Below are 12,568 nucleotides of genomic sequence, written 5' to 3'. Positions count from 1 at the left end.
AAGGCTAGTCAACCAACGACTGGTTCAAGCAGGCTATCGTGCCAGGCATCCCCTGAGAAAGCGACGCCTGACCAGACAACACCGCCAGCGCTGATTGCAGTGGGCCAGAGAGCACCGTCAATGGCAGCCAGGACACTGGAATCACGTGATCTTCAGTGACGAGTCTAGATTTCTGGTCTATCGTCAAGATGGCCGCGTCCGAGTGCGCAGACAAGTGCATGAAGCCTACAACAAAGATTGTATAGAGCCAAGAGTCCAAGCTGGAGGTGGTGGGGTGACCGTTTGGGCTGCTTTTCATGCAGGCGGCAAAACTGACCTGGTTGTTCTGAATGGAAACCTGAACCAGTTCAAGTACAGGGCCATTCTGGAAGAAACATTGCTTCCATTTGCTCGTGCAGCCTTTCGAGGAAACTTTGTCTTCCAAGATGACAATGCACGGCCTCATCGTGCTCACATGATCCAACACTTTCTTGCTGACCGTGGTGTAGAGCATATGGAGTGGCCTGCCATGTCCCCGGATATGAATCCGTTAGAGAACTTGTGGGCAGAATTAACGCGTCAAATCGACCACTTGGACCAGCAGCCGACATCTGTGCGTGAATTGCAGCAGGCTATTGTCATTGCATGGCAAGCGATTCCTGTCCAAACCGTGGCAAATCTCGTGAACAGCATGCCTCAACGTGTACGTGCTCTCCTGAATGCTCGTGGGGGTTACACGAAGTACTGAACTGTAATTTTACTGTCCGTAATCCCAGTCGTAATTTAACTTTTGTTTTTGTTAAAAAAGAATTTGGCTAATGTGCAAAATAAAGAGATACTTCTGGAAAACGTACAGAAGTTTAACACAGTACTGTCCATGAATTGAGTTCGATATCAGTTTACATCACTTTCAAGGATCAATTTATTTGTTTTGAAATGTCAAATGTGGTTTTTGTTTCTTTTAAAGGTCACATTAACAAAATCTAGAATAATTTCAACATAATTCCAATGAACTTTTGGTTCTAAGACATCTTGAAAAGTAAGTTCGCCCCCACAAAAAAATATTCCATATTAAATGCCAAGTCTGTATATTACTAGCAACGGTACCCGCCCTAAGGGCGGGGCTTCAATTGGGAGGCGCAAATGATTGGGTGACCATCGTTTTGGGTGACCTTGAGCTTCACTTTGGGCCTAGAGAGTTAAAAATTGGGCACAAGGCAAATATGTGTGTAAAGTATGGCGATGCTATGTGCAACGATGTAGATGTAGTACTGCGCACAAACAGACAGACAGACTAGAAATTGGTCAGAGACCGAGGACCTGCCGGAATGTACTTTTATATTGACCATGGGGTTTGACCTTTCAAGGTCACTCAAGGTCAAAGGTCATGGTGCCAAATGAAATGTCGTATGTGACTTCCTACAGTTACGCGAAAAAGTAAGTACACCCCATGTAAGGTTTTGACTTATTCAAATTATTTCAACATATAGCTATTTGATCTTCATTTCAACAATATTGATAGATAAAGGTGATATAATATAACAAATATCATGAAACATTTACACTTTGTAGTCCATTGTATAATTTAAATAAACATAAATACAAATTTTGCATGTGGAAAAAGTAAGTACACCCTTGGCTCTAATAGGTGGTATTGCCCCCTTTGGCAGAAACAACCTCAAGTAGGTGTTTCTTATAACTATCTACCAAGTCTCTGACATCGACTGGGAGAAATTTTTTCCCACTCCTCCATGCAGAATTCTTTCAGCTGTGCGATGTTTGAGGGGTTTCTTGCATGCACAGCTCGTTTCAAATCCCCCCACAACATATCGATGGGATTTAGATCCGGTCTTTGACTTGGCCATTCCAGAACCCTCCATTTCTTTCTTTTCAGCCATACCTTGGTGGATTTACTGTTATGTTTAGGGTCATTGTCATGTTGCAAGGTCCACCTTCAGTTGAGCTTCAACTTCTCCGACAGATGGCCTCACATTATCCTCATGCACCCTCTGGTACAATGAAGAATTCATTGTGGATTCTATGATGGTGAGCTGCCCAGGCCCTGATGCAGCAAAGCTGCCCCAAACCATAATATTTCCACCACCATGCTTTACAGTTGGTATCAGGTTATTGTGGTCAAATGCTGTCTTTGGTTTTCGCCAAACATGTCTTCTGGTACTGTGGCCAAATAGCTCTACCTTTGACTCATCTGTCCAGAGCACATTGTTCCAGAAGTGCTGGTGTTTGCCTCGGTGTTCAATGGCAAACTTTAGTCTTGCCCTGATGTTCTTTCTGGACAGCAAAAGCTTCCTCCTGGCACACCTCCCATGTCGATCAAATTTGTGCAGCCTCTTTCTAATGGTAGACTCGTGCACTTTGACATCAACAGTGGCAAGAGCTACCTGTCGGTCCAGTGATGACATTCTGGGGTTCTTGGAGACTTCTTTCAGCATCTTGCGGTCTGCTCTCGGGCTGAACTTGCTGGGGCGGCCTCGCCTGAACAAGTTGGCAGTTGTTGGGAATCTTCTCCACTTGTAGATGATCTTCCGGACAGTCGAATGATTGATTTCAAATTGTTTGGAGATCTTTTTCCATCCCTTCCCAGACTTGTAGGCATCTATAGCCTTCTTTCTGAAGGCCTCAGAGAGCTCTTTTGATCTTGGCATGGTGATGCTGCACACTTCAACAACAAAGAGCAAACCAAACCAAATGTCTGAGGTTTAAATAAGACAGGTTCCTCCAAGATCTTCTCCAACGATGTTCTAATCATTTGCACCTGAGCTGGTGCACCTGATTCTAATTTTAGGTATTTGTAGTGATAAATGTAGGGGTGTACTTACTTTTTCCACATGCGAAATTTGCATTTATGTTTATTTAAATTATACAATGGACTACAAAATGTAAATGTTTCATGATACTTGTTATATTATATCACCTTTATCTGTCAATATTGTTGAAATGAAGATCAAATAGCTGTATGTTGAAATATGTTGAAAAGTCAAAACTTTACATGGGGTGTACTTACTTTTTCACGTGACTGTATATGTCAGTAACAGTAAGTGTATGCATCTCCCTTGTACTTTTAGAGTTATAGTGGTTTGAAATATATTTTAAATGAAAACTCGACCCCCCTGATTTCACGTTTTGGGTGACATTGAGCTTGATCTTGGGCCTAGAGAATTAAAAATTGGGCGCAGTCTATTCCAGGGCAAGGCAAATATGTGTGTAAAGTATGGCGATGCTATGTGCAACGATGTAGACGTAGTACTGCGCACAGACAGACAGACAGACAGACAGACAAACCAACCAACCAACATACTTTCCGGAATCTATACCGACAAGTAACAAACAGACAAACGGACTCAAATGCAATACCCTCTCAGGCGAGAGTAATAAATGCCAGTGTTCATGCCTTTATTTAATTTCCGCACACATTTTACATCTAACATGTGATAAGCTCAATAATCTCTTCACCTGAACTGAACTTCGAGTTTTTTAACTGCGGAATTGACCTCAGCAGCAGTTCCGACCCCTAACAAAAAGTGTTTATTTGTTCAATTCGGACATTATTGGACACTCTGGTCATCTCAACAGTTTCATTGGAGGTGATTGCTTGGGTGCTTAACCCGCTTGGTGAGTGCTCTACAAGCAGCTTGGTAATGGAAAACCCCACTGTTCACCATTCTAATCTTACATTTGCTTTATTTGTCTTTTGACTTTGATGATTATACATGACTTTGATGCTCAACTTTGAGTGTTATTCTTAAGACTGTGAGGTTAGGGCGTGTTTCACTTTATCCATTTCCAGATTCAAAGTGTGGATTGTACCATTACAAAAAAGGGAAGTTGTTGATAGTACCATTACAAAAAAGGGGGTGCTTATAAACCTCAATACTGTACAATACTACAAAGTATTATTCGCAAAATGAAAATTGTATATGCCCCTGGGGTGGGGGTCCGGAGGTGGGAGGGAAAAGGTCGGGAAAGGAATGGGGTGGGATCCTGGTGGGACGAAACTGTTCAACTTTTTGCGAATTTTGTTACAAGGGCTCTTTTCAGGATCATCACCGAGCCCCGGATTTCCTCCAGTTGTAGTTTATTTGTGGTAATATCCCCGGGGATGGTTTTCAAAATCTCAGTGAAGTTCTTCTTCATCAATCCTGTTGCTCCAATTATCACTGGTACAATTTTGTCACTGTTCAGCTTCCAAGATATCTTGACCACATTTTTTAGGTCCTGCTATTTGATCATTTTCTTGATTTCTGCATTGGTTAGGCAAAATCGCTGAGTACTGATATCTCAATCATCAATGCTGTCTTTTCCTTTTTGTTCCTGAGTACTATGTCCGAGCGCAATGCTTTGTTTTCTATATTCACGCGGCGTGAGGGAGGCTGAATGGACTATATATCACAGGCCTTCATTTCATTTAAAATGCATTTTTGTCTAAAAACATTAACTTTCGTCCAATTTTTTCCCCGTTTTTTTTTGCAAATGGGTCTTAACCCATCTCGGTGACGATGAAAACTTAAATCAGATGGTGAATTAGAGATGAGATAAAGCCGTGAGGGAGTCAGAAAGCGTGAGTCTAACAAAAGAGGCTCCTGAGGCCTTTAGAGCAAACAAAATGGGGGAGATTTGTTTTTGAATCCCCTCCCTGAATGGGTGAAGCCCCTCCCTGAATGCGTGAAGCTCCTCCCTGAACACATGAAGCTCCTCCCTGAACGCATGAAGCACCTCCCTGGACAGGTGAAGCCCCACCCTAAACGGACGCCAGACAGACGGACAAACCTACTGGAGGAGAATATTATAGTGTCGATATACACTGCATACATACATTCTAGTGGGGCATGCTTGCAACTTCCGTGTACAAACAAGTGAATCCTCTTGGATTGCGCTGAGGTTCGGGCATGGAATTTCGAGCCTCGATCATGGTTCGAGCCTCGATCTTGTATACAAAAATAATAATAATAATAATAAGAACCTTGGGCCGAATCTCGCGCTTCACCAGTGCGCGTGCGCGAATTTACGTCACGTCGGCAGCGAGAAGGGGTTCCCCAACACGAACCAATCAGGAACTGCCACGTCACACTTATATGATCTCAGAATTCCTGTGACAGGAATTCGCGTTACACTGGCTGGAAGTCATTCGCTAGAGGTGCTTCCTCAGCGCTAATAATAAATATAAGGTTTACATATATGCTGATGTGGATTGCCAAAGAGCTTCATATATTGGATGAAGTGTGCTGTACTTACATTCTGAAAGGAGCTATACAAACAAAAAACAACCACCTTTATAGGCCATTTTTCCCTGCAGAGTGGGGGTTGGCCTTTTTCGGGCACCATGGTCCCCTTTTTGAAGCAATGTTTTATGGCCGGATGCCCTTCCTGCCGCCAACCCTGTTCGTCGCCTCTTGTGACACACAGGGAATTACCAGTGAAGTGGTACTCAATTTGCCGACCTCAAAAGGATGACAGGCTGAGTCAACCCCCCTGGCGTTAATTCAGCAATCGACTGGGATTCGAACCCAGGATCCTAGGTATCCCAAGCCGGCACCCTAACCGCTAAGCCAACACCAGGAAAGCTATAAGGAGCTATACAGGAAAGCTATAAGGAGCTATACAGGAAAGCTATAAGGAGCTATACAGGAAAGCTATAAGCAGCTATACAGGAAAGCTATAAGGAGCTATACAGGAAAGCTATAAGGAGCTATACAGGAAAGCTATAAGGAGCTATACAGGAAAGCTATAAGGAGCTATACAGGAAAGCTATAAGCAGCTATACAGGAAAGCTATAAGGAGCTACACAGGAAAGCTATAAGCAGCTATACAGGAAAGCTATAAGCAGCTATACAGGAAAGCTATAAGCAGCTATACAGGAAAGCTATAAGCAGCTATACAGGAAAGCTATAAGGAGCTATACAGGAAAGCTATAAGGAGCTATACAGGAAAGCTATAAGGAGCTATACAGGAAAGCTATAAGGAGCTATACAGGAAAGCTATAAGGAGCTATACAGGAAAGCTATAAGGAGCTGAAAGGAGCTATACAACTCAAGTAAATAAAGAATCAGTGATTAGAATGAGCTCTTTATATTAAAACTTTTTAATGTGAATTCGACAAAAGTTATAAAATATGAGACAGACAAGGCTAGCGTTGCCTAGCAACCAGTTCGAGTTGTAAGCTCCATTGTCTTGGGTCATGTGACCTGTAGTGAGCATAACGAGTGCACCGGCCTGTTTTTATTTAAAGAAAACATTTGGAGGATTGGTCCAGGGTTGATGAATTGTATAAAGTGAGGGAAAAGGATTCACACACGCGTTCACACATGTGCACACACATACACACACGTACACACACACACACGTACACACACACACACACACATCGTCCATTAATAGTATATTCTTACTCATTCCCAGCATCATAATCACAGTGACAAATCAAAACTGCACACACATGTGCATTTCCTCACCAAGTATGGTTTTATTATACTATTCATTCTCCATTGTCTGTAAACGTTGAAACGTTTGCGACAATTAAATGAGATAACCTTGTGAACAAAGCTCGTATTTAACGTGAAGTTTTGTGAAACTATCTCCACAGTCAGGTTTGCTTTTAATGAAATAATAAATTAATTTGAAACAGTGTTCCATTGGCGAGAGTCAAATGGCTCAAATAAACATGGTGTCCATGGGAATGACTTCCCCTCCGAGGCCGCGTAATTAACGGAAAGCAGACCGAGCAGAGTTTAATGCAATAATGAACATTCTTTTCAATGTGAACCTCATTGTGAGGACCTTGCTGTGTTGTGTCATTTTTGAAAAGCTGGAGGCGAGGGTGCCACTGCAGGGAATGTTAATGCCTCCCTCGTTTGAAATGCTTTCCCTGGCAAATGAGATTAGAGTCGCGTGACCTGCAGGGATGTTTCGCTGCGAGTTCAGAAATAACGCAAATCATATACTCACCTTGTACAAACCACGAACAAATGTGCAATCGTTCCTTTTGTTTTGCGTTCACTCCGTCTGCTCTTCTTAACTGCCAACTTATACCTTTTGGAATAAATTGCAGGAATCTTTTCAAATCCTCCAGGTATAAACCGTTTATGGATTGTGTGTAACCACTCCGAGTTATCTTAACCTTCAACCCCAAACTCCCCTCTTCCTCCCTCTACCCAAACCCTACCCAACGGCAATCCTATCACACACATGCACCTCGTTTTTCTTTTTTGCCCCACCTGGATACCTCCTTCTTCATCACCACTGCACAGGTGACCATTACCGTCTGGAGTCCAATTTAGCTTACAAGAGCAAAAATGCTCGAGCGGGGCATCGAGGAAGCCATGGTCACGAGATAATTGCCCGTCAGGATCGCAGCAAACAAGTAGGGCTGTTTCTGGGATAGAAATGCGCCAGGGACCGAGAATTGGAGAGCAAAGAAAACACGGCAAGGAAAACAAGAGACATCTCTTTCCAAGATGTTGTGACCTGGGGACTGCCGTGGCCTGCGCTTGCTTCAGAATCCCAGTGAGATTCTTGGTTTTTGTAGAACATCAACATCCCTTATCTGCGTCATATAGCCCAAGCACCCGTTGGGCCCCCCTGAAGGAACAACACATTAATGGTGGAGTGACGAGTGCAGCTTAAGCTAGATAGAAATCACAGACGAATAAAATATCTCCATTCTTGTTTTTTCAGGCAATCCTAGAGGAAATGCACAAGTGTGTATCTCATTCTCCGTAAAGCACTCAAATATCGAAATACTTTTTTCAAAATTTGAAATGCTTAAAATAAAAAAGTCATTTGCACAAATTAAGTTGTTTATAAATTTCACATCGATGGTCGGTATATTTCGTTCAAGCTATTTAAAGGTATTTAGTTCAAACTATTCCAAGATCTCCCTGAGGTTCACACCGTATATTATTGTATTTGACAATACTAGGGCATTGCCCGTACTATATCTATATCTAAAATTATATCCCCCCCCTCTATTTACATGAAATGGTTTGGTCCAAAGCGAACGGCTTGCGAGTACGGTGACAATCCCCCCCCTCTATTTACATGCAATGGTTTGGTCCAAAGCGAACGGCTTCCGGAGTTTGGTAAAGAAATCGCCATCGCGTGCACAAACGCGCAGGAAAGCGAATGAATCGCAAATTCGGTTTTATTAGTTTTAAAACATAGTTTAACGCCAACATAGTTTGCAAACGTGAAATAAATGAATACGCTGTCAAATGTGCCATCCGAGGCAGAGTGTGTCCTCCACGTTCGGCACACGCGATCGTTCGCTGCTCTCTGATTGGTTGAATCGTTTTTTGGACATAGCTCGGTAAGTAATTGTCCGATTAATATGAAACCTTGAAAAGGCACATCCTCGGGTCCCCAGCAATATACCTGGCAAGTTAAAAGTATATCGGACCCGTGGTTGTCGAGAAACAGCGGTCACAGACAAACAGACGTACAGACGTACAAACGTACAAACGTACAGAGATTACTGGAATTATAGATAGATGCCCACAGGGAGAGAGAGAGAGAATGAGAATGAGACAGACAGATAGAGAGATAGAGAGGGGGGGGGAGAGGGGGGGGGAGAGGGGGGGGAGAGGGAGAGGGGGAGAGGGAGAGAGCGAGAAAGAGAGAGAAAATGGGAGAGGGAGAACGAGAGAGAGTGAGAGAGAGAGAGGGGGGGGGGGGGGGAGGAGAACGAGAGAGATAGAGACTTTGACCTTTTATGTCCTTTTATTACAAAAGTAGAAAAAACAATAAATGATGATTGAAAGAAAACAATCACAACAGTTGCACAAACCTTTACATGATACATAAACAAAATATAAGCAAACAAACAAGAGAGTATTAAGGAAATCAACTGCATAGTAAATATTAACTGACCCTCAGCTATTTTACAAAATGCATTTTTTACACACCACTGTTCAATATGTGTGTGCAATTATTACCGACCGCAGCAAGCTCCAACAATCCCACCAACTCAAGAGTTGTACCTCAGAACAACAAAATTCCAGCTTAATTGTTGAAACACAGAGAGCTTTAAACATTTCCAAAACATCTGACAGTAAGAATCATTGCGTATCTTTGATTTTCTGGTCTTATATATCGCAAACTTGGCTTGCGAAAGAAAGAAATTAATTAAAATTGTTGTTGGGGAATTGAAACGCCCACTAGGGCCAAAAAGAAAGGCAGGAAAATCAAAAACAAAGGTAAACCGTGCAAATAACATTTTAAAGAAAAGTAATAAAGGAGTTAAACAGTCACAGCATACATACGCATGGGGCAAGGTTTCAGTTTGTCCACAAAATGGACATTGCTCACTTATCTCTTGCGAGAAGCGGTGAATTAGGGAATTTGTAGGTAGGATCCAATCAGCAATTCTCCATTGAAGATCCCCAACATGTTTCGGCACAGGCTGTTTATAGTACCACCCCCAAATAGGGGAAAGGGGAGGGGTATTCGGCAGGACTGCAAGCCATCTACAGGGTACAGTGGAGGATAACAAAGGAAAAAGGACTTTTAAGCATTGCACATACAGGGTCTTTCGATCGCTCCCAGAAAAGGATAGAGCGCGGCAAAAACTAATCGGTTCCAAACTAAGAGAACCAGATAGACAAAGATTGGGGAAGGCTGGAGAAGATTCAGAGGTGGGTATGGGAGGGTTGCTTGCCCAGCCATTTGAGGCACAATAGATGCAAAGCACCATTTTCAAAATGCTGTCAACTCTGCGACAAGATCTAATGCCAACCGTTGAAGCCAGAGCGGTTGCACTTATCCACCCATCATTGGTGGCATTTCTCAAATGACACACTTTTGTTACTAAGGAATTATTTATAAACTGTTGAATGAAGGTACTTTCATTCACACATTCACCAAATAAAGAGTTGTGAAATAATGGTTTGTTGAAGAACATGGATTGAACATAAGTCAAGGGGTCATGGAGACAGGCAAAGGCTTGGCACACATTCAGTAGGCTTTGGTGAAAGGAAGTAGCAAGGATAGGTCTATCTTGGTAGAATCCATCAGGAACAGCTCCTGTGCAAGGTCCAACTTCCCCACTTGACGTAAGATGCAACTGGTAAGCTGGCGCCATGCTGTTCGTCGGCGGAAAACCATGATGCGGCACTTGACATTGACAAGCCCTTGGCCACCCTCTGCAGTTGGTAAGTTTAGGATCTGTGGTCTCAGCCAATGCTTTCCGGACCAGAAGAAATGGGTGATGCATTTTTGTATTTCATCCACCAGAGTTATGGGCAGCTGTAGGGAAAGAACCTTGTACCATAACATAGAGGTGACTAGACTGTTGATGACTAGTACCCTACCTTGGTAGGACAGTTGGCAGAGCAAGTTCTTCCATTTCAGTAAAAGTACTTCAATGTGTGCCAACAAGCCTTCCCAGTTATGCCTCACAAAATTTCCGGGGCCAAGGAACACCACCAGGAAATTAATCCCATCCCTTCTCCAAGAAAGATTGGCAGGGAGAGGAGGGGGGGCGAGAGGGAATAGGGGTGCATGTAGGGAATAGGTATAGGGTTGAATCCACAGTGCTTCTGTTTTTGTCCAATTTATCTTGGCCGATGATGCCCTGCTGAAGCGATCCAACACACTCATTATCAAAACAGCATCTTCTGAATGTCTGATGCAGACACAGATGTCATCTGCATAAGCAATGCTTTTTAAGGGGTGGGTTCCAATAGTAACACCAGACAAGGACTTACGAAAGGTATTTAGGAGGGGCTCAAGGGATAAAGCGTACAAAATTCCTGAAAGAAGGCAGCCCTGCATTACCCCCTCTCCGAACACAAAAGGGAGGTACAAGTTCATTGTTTATCTTTAATAGCTGATATGTTTGAGTAACATAACTGTATATGGGATAGAAAAATAGGTCCAAAAGAAAAACATTTTAGCACTTTAAAAAGATAGGTATGAGAAACACAGTCAAAAGCTTTCTCCTGTTCTAGGAAGATCAAGCCACAACTTTCATAGTTAATCTCACAGATTTCAATTACATCTCGAACAACAGAAATATTATTCTGACTGAATATTACGACCAGGAACACAGTAAGTTTGGTCCATGTGTATAATGTCATTTAGTAGGGGTGAGAGACGCAAGGCCAAAGCCTTTGAGAAAATGTTATAGTCTGTACACAAGGACACTGGCCTCCACTGTGAGATAAACAATGAATTTCCTTTTTTCGGAAGCAGAGTAAGCACGGCTCTCCTGCAGCTCAGTGGAAGTTCACCCTTCTTCAAGCTCTCCAGGAAAACCAGAACCAATTCGGGACAAATACAGTCCCAAATTTTTTCGAAGAACTCCACTGGCAGACCATCCCAGGTGATTTCCCTCTGTCCGGGCTTTTAAGGACAACAGAAAGTTCTTCAAGCGTGAGCGGTGACTCCAAATCCATTCTTTCCTTTGGGGTTAGCGTACCGACACCATCAAACAAAATAGGAACAAGTTCTGCATCGACATCTGTTGCCTGGTAAAGAGTAGAGAAGAAGAGTCTTGCATCCTTCTTAATTTCTACCGGGTTAGTCGTGATCAAGTTATCAGGACGTTTCAAGGCAGTAATTAGGGAATGAGGCGATTTTGATTCAAAATCAAAGAAAAACCGGGTCGGGGAGACCAGGATATAAAGGTGCTGAAAGTGTAATCTCGTTAGCACTCCTTGGGCTTGATTGGCAATTATATTATAAAGAAGAGACTTTTTAGCCACGTCGCAGACGCTGCTCATAGAGTGCCCTCTGCTGTTGTTGTTGTTGTTCTTCTTCTTATTCTTCTTGTTGTTCTTGCAGAGAAGACAAAACCTCAAAGCTCCACCCATTCTGGGAACCATAGCTCCACCCATTTTGGGAGAGGCTTCATATAAACAAATATCCACCATTTTATTAACTCGCATAGCTTTGAGGCCTGTTTTGTAGGCCCGTGGTGTCTTCCTCTCTCACACAGTTTTATTTCAAATCAAATTCGATATATCATTTCATTTTTCACAGTCACTAACATAGTTTTAGACTCGGTTGAAAAAAAACGGGAAGAAAATCCGATGAAAGTTGCCCTTTATAGAACGAAATGAATTCTCAAAGGCCTGTAACTTCAAGTCCATTGAGATATATTTTGTTTAAATCGCGGCATGGTCAGTCATACACCGCCCGAAATAAGAGACGGGAAAATGCCGAGATATATATATTTTGTTTAAATCGCGGCATGGTCAGTCATACACCGCCCGAAATAAGAGACGGGAAAATGCCGAGATATATTAAAAATTCGTCCATTTGATGACAATCGTCACGATGAAATATTTAATTTATACGTCGTCACAATAATGTGGAGAGAGGAGCATAGATAGCTTCGTTCACGTGTCGCCACATACGGGAAATTGCAGAGATTTTTTTTTTTTAAATCGCGGAATGGTCAGTCATACACCGCCTGAAATAACAGACGGGAAAATGCCGAGATATATTAAAAATTCGTCCATTTGATGACAATCGTCACGATGAAATATTTAATTTGTTCGTCGTCACAATAATGTGGAGAGAGGAGCATAGCTTCGTTCACGTGTCGCCACACATGGGAAATTGCCGAGATATA

This window comes from Myxine glutinosa, chromosome 12 (assembly GCF_964187855.1).
Source record: "Myxine glutinosa chromosome 12, kmMyxGlut1.1, whole genome shotgun sequence".
NCBI lineage: Eukaryota > Metazoa > Chordata > Myxini > Myxiniformes > Myxinidae > Myxine > Myxine glutinosa.
Note: the sequence above shows the minus strand (reverse complement) of the source record.